Genomic DNA, 7,500 nt, shown 5'->3' on the forward strand with positions numbered 1-7,500 from the left:
AACTCCTATCTAAATGACCCTCTGTGTGTGTGTGTGTGTGTGTGTGTGAATATGTGTGTGTGTGTGCTCATCTTCGCAATTAGTGAGTATCTATCCTTGATAATAAACAATACGTCTGATTGATTACTTTATGATTTGGCATACAATTTAGCGTAAACAACTTGACTAACAACTTTTTACTGTGTGTTACATATTGTTTATCATTATCTTGACACTTTAGATGCTAATACATATTTGGAGGTAAGTCTTGATACTCGTGTTGATGCTACTATATGGTATTGCTTGGCAACAGTTATGATCGTTCAGGGTAGACGGCGTGGCTTAAGTTCACCAAACATTCGAGCAAATCGTCCAGAGGTCATATGCCAAAGAAGTCAGATAGCTGGCCGCTATCAAGCTGGAATGTCAATAAACTTGAAATCAGCCGCGTTATGGGTATCAGTAAGAACACAGTGAGATTATGGATACGTAGATATGAAGAGGAGGGACACGTGGGCGACTAAAGATCGAGGAGGGTCAGGGAACCTGGCCTCGGGTGACCACACCTGATGAAGACGAAAGGCTCGCTGTTGCTGCAACAGGCAAGCTCCAAAGAAAACAGCAGTCACGTTGACACACGAACTACAGCTACAGTGTCACCCTGTGACAACGAGACGACGCCTTCATGAGGTGGAGCTGCACTGCTACACTGCAGCAGAAAAGGAGAAACTGAGTCAACAACATAAGGAGACACGACTAAGATTCGCTCAGCGATACAGGCAGTATGGTGTGGACTTCTGGCAGAACGTGACTGGGAGGTTCGTGACATCACTCAGGGATGCCGTCGAAATGAAGAGAACGAGAGAGGTGGAGAGCATCAGACGTCGTCCAAAACATCTGTACTTAACTTGGTGAATTCCATGCCTTCCCGCCTGCAGGCTGTTATTGAGGCCCAGGGGGAATGGACAAGGGTATTAAGACCTTGTGATCTTTAATAAAATAGAAAGTTTAATTGACGCCCTTTTCTTCCATACCTTATGGTTTTCATGTGGTGGCTACAAACAAAGAATATGACTTTTAGAACATTACAGACAATATATGCAAATAAGTGATGTGTATAATCTAGTTCATCACTATCGTCGTCAGACATGATGAAGGAGAAAAGTTCGTAGATGCAGCTAACAAACCTGCACTTTCCTATCAAACCTACTGAAATAGTATTGAAAAGAGTAATTCGCTCAACATGCAACTGCTTCGCTAGAACAGTTGCATAGGAAACTTCAAATAACATAGATGTTATCATACCTTCCCCAGATTTTGTTCCGAAATGCCATACCCAACTCACATTCTAAACTGTGTTCTCCAGCACTGGCTCCTTTCATTGGTCCTAGATTCACTTCTTTCACTTCTACCTGCATTACTATGTCGGTGATGTTATTCGTTGTGTGTAAGGATGTAGCAAATATAATACTAATATTACTAATAATAATAAATATAATAATAATAATATATATAGTTAGTGAATGTACAGCGAGAGTTGGATGGTGAGGAATTGGAAAATGTGAGTACGTTTAAGTATTTGGGTAGTGTGATGAGTAAGGATGGAGGTTTGGAGGGGTGAAAGTGCTTGAAAGGGTACAGCAGGGAAGAAAGGATTTGCTGGTTCTTTGAAAGCAGTGATAAGAAACAGGGAAGTGAGCATCGGAAGTGAAAAAGATTACTACATGACAGTATTGTGATACCAACTCTAACGTACGGAAGTGGAAGCTTGGACATTGTTGGAAGGACACAAGTCAAGAGGTGAGTGCAGTGGAAATGAGTTATTTAAGAGGAGCCTGTGGGAGTCACGTGGAGAGACAGGCTGACGAATGAGGATATAAAGGAGTGCGTTGTGGTGTTGATGTGGATGTGATGGGAAGTGTTATGAGGAACAGACTGGAGGTGGTTTGGCCATGTGGAGAGGTATGGAGGGTGAAAGACTGACGAAGAAAGAGTGTATGTGAGTGAGGTGGAGAGGGGGAAGAGGGAGGGGGAGACCGGAGGTTGGAGATGGAGGGATGGGGTGTGAGAGGTATATGAGAGAGGGGGTGTGAGTTGGGAGCAGGGCAGTGAAATGGCGGGGGACAGGGCGACTTGGAGGCGATTTGTTTGTGGCCACCCCAAACGGGATTGAGGCGTCTGGCAATAGATAGATAGATAGAACAATAATAATAATAATAATAATAATAATAATGATGATGATGATGATGATGAGGATGGATGATGAGGATGGATGATGAGGATGGATGATGAGGATGGATGATGAGGATGGATGATGAGGATGAGGATGGATGAGGATGGATGATGAGGATGGATGAGGATGATGGATGATGAGGATGGATGAGGATGATGGATGATGATGATGGATGAGGATGGATGGATGATGATGATGGATGATGATGATGGATGATGGATGGTTGATGATGATGATGATGATGATGATGATGGATGATGATGATGATGGATGATAAGGGAATGATGATGGATGATGATGATGATGGATGGATGATGGAGTGATGAGATGATGAGGATGGATGATGATAGTGAATGATGATGATGGATAGTGATGATGGATGATGATGATGATAGATGATAGTAAATGATGATGATGATGATGATGATGATGATGATGGATGATGGATGGATGATGATGGATGGATGGATGATGATGGATGATAGATGATGGATGATGATGATGATGATGATGATGGATGTATGTATGATGATGATGATATTAATGGATGACGTGTAGTGATGATAGATGGATGATGGAGTATTGATGGAATGGATGATGATGATGGATGATGGTAATGATGATGATGATGGAATGATGATGATGATGATGATGATTGATGATGGATGATGATGGATGATGATGGATGATTGAAGGATGATGATTGATGGATGATGATTGATGGATGATTGATGGATGATGGATGATGATGATGGATGATTGATGGATGATGATGATGGTGATGATAATGATGGGTAATGATGGATGATGATGATGATGATGATGGATGATTGATGATGATGATGATGATGATGATGATGGATGGATGGATGATGATGATGGATTGATGATGATGATGGATGATGATGATGTATGATGATGATGGATGATGATGATGGATGATGATGATTGATGATGATGATTTATGATGATGATGGATGATGTTGATGAATGAGTATGATGATGGATGATAATATGATGATGGATGATGATGATGGATGATGATGGATGGATGGATGGATGATGATGGATGGATGATGGATGATGGATGATGATGGATGATGATGGATGGATGGATGATGATGATGGATGATGGATGGATGATGATGGATGGATGGATGATGATAGATGATGACGATGATGGATGATGATGATGATGATGATGATGATGATGATGGATGATGATGATGATGGATGATGATGATGATGGATGATGATGATGATGGATGGATGATGATGATGGATGATGGATGGATGGATGATGATGATGATGGATGGATGATGATGATGATGGATGGATGATGATGATGGATGATGGATGGATGATGATGGATGGATGATGATGATGATGGATGATGGATGATGATGGATGGATGATGATGGATGGATGATGATGGATGGATGATGATGGATGATGATGATGATGGATGGATGATGATGATGGATGATGATGGATGATGATGATGGATGATGATGGATGATGATGGATGATGATGGATGATGATGGATGATGGATGATGATGGATGATGATGGATGATGGATGATGGATGATGATGGATGATGGATGATGATGATGATGATGGATGATGACGATGGATGATGATGATGATGATGATGGATGATGATGATGATGATGATGATGATGATGATGATGATGATGATGATGATGATGTTGATGGTTATTAGACGGGACTCGGAAAACGCATACCTCCTCCAAGGGGTGACTGGTCTCTTTCTCGCGGAGAAAGACAAACAAACAAACAAACAAACAGACACAGGCAAACAACCTTCTTGGCGGTGGTAATAATACAATCAAAAAGGAGAGAGAGAGAGTAGGGGAGAGAGAGAGAGAGAGAGAGAGAGAGAGAGAGAGTATTGGTAGTGACGGTGTTTGTCAGGGCGTGGTTTCGTTCTCCTCCCAACCACCTGTCCGTTCGCCTGGCCATTCCACATCCCTGGCTTCGACCGCTCTCACGCCAAGGGGGTTCACAGAAACTTTGGATTGAGGGTGTACATGAGGACTCCCTCTGCTAAACAGTCAGTGATGGGTGATGTCACCTGGAGTGACTGTAATGTGCACCTGGGAAGTCACAGTGTAGCTATTATCTTGACACTTCAAATAATACCATCTTACTAACATTAGGGTAATAAGTGTTCATAGCCACTCTTCCTTCAACCTGACTCGTTAATGACGATCAGTTCTGGGTGATCGCTACAGTAACAAAAATGTACCATAATAATACTGATATTTTCTTAACCATCACCTGGCTGTATGCAGTAATTGACAGTTCACTAACCATTTCTCAGTCAGTCATTAGCAATAATCAGTAACTAACATCATATGGTTTACAATTTGCCTGCCACCATTGAATCAATCGTCAGTGATGGGTGATGGTCATCTGGGCAACATGTGCAGTCACTGGTGGCTGTTATCTCGTTACTTTCGTCACCATCATCAGTTCGACACAAATGAGTACAATTTTGCTGCTGGTCGTTAGTCTTGGAGTCTTTCAGCTGGTTAACTATCTGGAGTTTAAGGCTGAGGAAGGTTCAACACATGATATGTATTGCAGATATGATAAGACTTGAGTCTTGCGTTAGTAAAGGGCGATGTTGGCCTGGGAGACTGTATATTGTAGAAATCACTGGGCCATCAATGTGCCATTTTCATTACCACGTCCTGGCCAAGCTTTCACTAACATTCAACATGTTCGCTTTTGAACGACGTCGTTCTTGAGGCAGCAGGAATAGTGTCTCGCCTTATACCTTTACTTGCTGGAGGTTTAGGTGACAAAGTGACTTTGGTACATCTCTTCAACTTAGCAATTCATTTTGCCCATTAAACCATAATATTTTCATATGTAGCTGTAATATTGATTTAGTTTGAATCAACAACGTGTACAAGAAGATACTTAATGTGTAATGTGCTGAATAAGTCACTGAGAAAATAGTCCTCACGAAGCCTAAAAATACCGCCTAGCTTACGATCCATAGTATGTGCCGTTGTTACATCGTTTAGTAATGGTATATGTTTATCCGCATGACTGTTAAAGTCAACACTTACGTCCCCGTCAACGAATCTGGCCTTGCATGAAACAGAAACTGGAACCTGGACTGTGAAACAGATAGTTGTGAGTCATAGTCCGACAAAGAGCGAGTGCTTTACTTCTGTTACACAACCATGGACGAGATCATACTTAATCCTTTATTTAGCTGAGATGATGCTGTAATACTCGTACTTGCACATTCAGAGGACGATCACCCTCCTTCCTCTTTTCCTCTACCATCATGTGACTGTAATCATAGAATACCTAATATTAACCCGTTAACTGCCAGTTTCCGGCTGTGGAAACTTTAGTAATGGTGTTGGTCACCTGAACAGTCACCGGCTGGCCACCGTCATCTTAGTAACATTATGGAAATATAGTGTGTGTTCTTTTCCTTCTTTCTGCTCAGTCGTCGATGTTGACCTGGGTGACTGACCGTTATTAATAGAAAGTCACCTAGTCAACACTGCTGCGTCACGTTCCTTAGCAGCATCACTAAAAATGAATAGCAATTTTCTTACCAGTGTTAACCCGCTGATTGTATTTGGAAAGTCGCCTGGATAATATAAGTGTCACTTTTGTTACCATCATCTGGCTGTCTTTACGGCACTGTATATGCGTAACTTCTTTGCCAAGCAGATTCCCTGTGTGTAAATGTTGGTGACTTGTCATGGTCACCTGGATAAGTGTAATACGTGCGGGGGACTTTCGTCTTCATCTTATTAATTACCTGTTTGTCATTATTTAGTAGCAGCAATTCACATAGCTATGTTGAATCAATCGATAGTGATGGATGCTGGTCACCTGGGTAAATGTAATTTGTATTAAGTGTTTGTGTATGTGAAGGAAGTAATTAATCTACAACCTGAAACTCAGTGTGAATATTCCCGTCATTATCGATACTGACATCTGTTGTTATAAATGAGTCTTTAAATGAATGTTCAGTAGCTACTTTTTACCTAAGTTCAGTCGTTAATGGTGTTTTAATTTTCAACCAAGTTAAGCCATCAAGCTAAAATTACTTTCTTCCCGCCAGCATCCGACAGTAAACGTATCCAGTCAGAGAGATTTTCAAACACTCAAGAAAGTAAATTATTTCTGGCACAATAGAATATACTTTCAACTCAGTATTTATGCTTCTCGTTGTGGCTGGATTTAGGAAATCTTATTATCCCAGAAATGAAAGTCTGTGTGTGTGTGTGTGTGTGTGTGTGTGTGTGTGTGTGTGAATCTTAAGTCTGTCCAATTCACATCATTGTAGTTGTGTTGTAATTATAGAGATTTCGTGACACATCTTCTCGATATATTTTCAGTTACATCTCAGTATGTATGCTTTTGTATGTTGTGTATGCAGAGAGAGAGTGTACGTCTCGCAGCCAAAGGTGTTCAGTCCTTTTATGTAAGTTCAATGTAATTTTTAAAATATTCTCATTTCAACTTTTTCCTGCCAGCAATGTCTCGGTTGGGGGAAGACGAAGGACAATGAGAATACAGTGGAGGAGGGCGGTGCGGGAGGCAGCAGGAGGCCACAAATGGTTAAGGCAATACTGATCATAGTGTAGAGCAGTGGTTCTGAACCATTTTAAGTGCCCGTATCTCTTGTCATTGCAGAATATATTCCCATACCCCCCCCCCTGTAAAAAATGACAATAAAATCACATTAATTAATCCATGAAGTTTATTTTGACAGCCAAAAAAGGATGAGGCGAAATGCTTCAATATCACAGTTATTGTTAGTAATTTGGATTTATTATTTTATGAAAACGACAAAAAGTAATGCGTGGTTTTTGTTGAAAATAAACTTCCTCAGGGAAGATTAGTACAAAATAAACTCTTCAAGTATATTTATATTGTACAATGACGGTCGCGATACTAAGTGCTGTCACAGATGCCATTGTTTCATGCAATAATTTTTTAAAGAGACAGATGCATGATGGATGAACAAAAAGATTAGAAAGAATGAGAACGGGTATACTCACAGAAAACAAATAGGAAATCTTGAGTGGTGTCCAGTCTTTCTGGCGGGCTTGAATTTCCCATTCTTTTCTTCTTGTGGAATCTCTAGGAAACTTGTGCAGTATCTTACCCATACCTGTGCGGTTGGAACATCCCCAGGCTGCATAGTATGCCATCTCTTGATCAAATATGGGTATATAGCAGATAAAATGGCCATAAAAAGTGTAGCGTCCCGCTTGATCTCT

This window comes from Coenobita brevimanus, unplaced genomic scaffold (assembly GCF_032717465.1).
Source record: "Coenobita brevimanus isolate Jiangsu-jjx unplaced genomic scaffold, ASM3271746v2 jjx.HiC_scaffold_2208, whole genome shotgun sequence".
NCBI classification, from domain to species: Eukaryota; Metazoa; Arthropoda; class Malacostraca; order Decapoda; family Coenobitidae; genus Coenobita; species Coenobita brevimanus.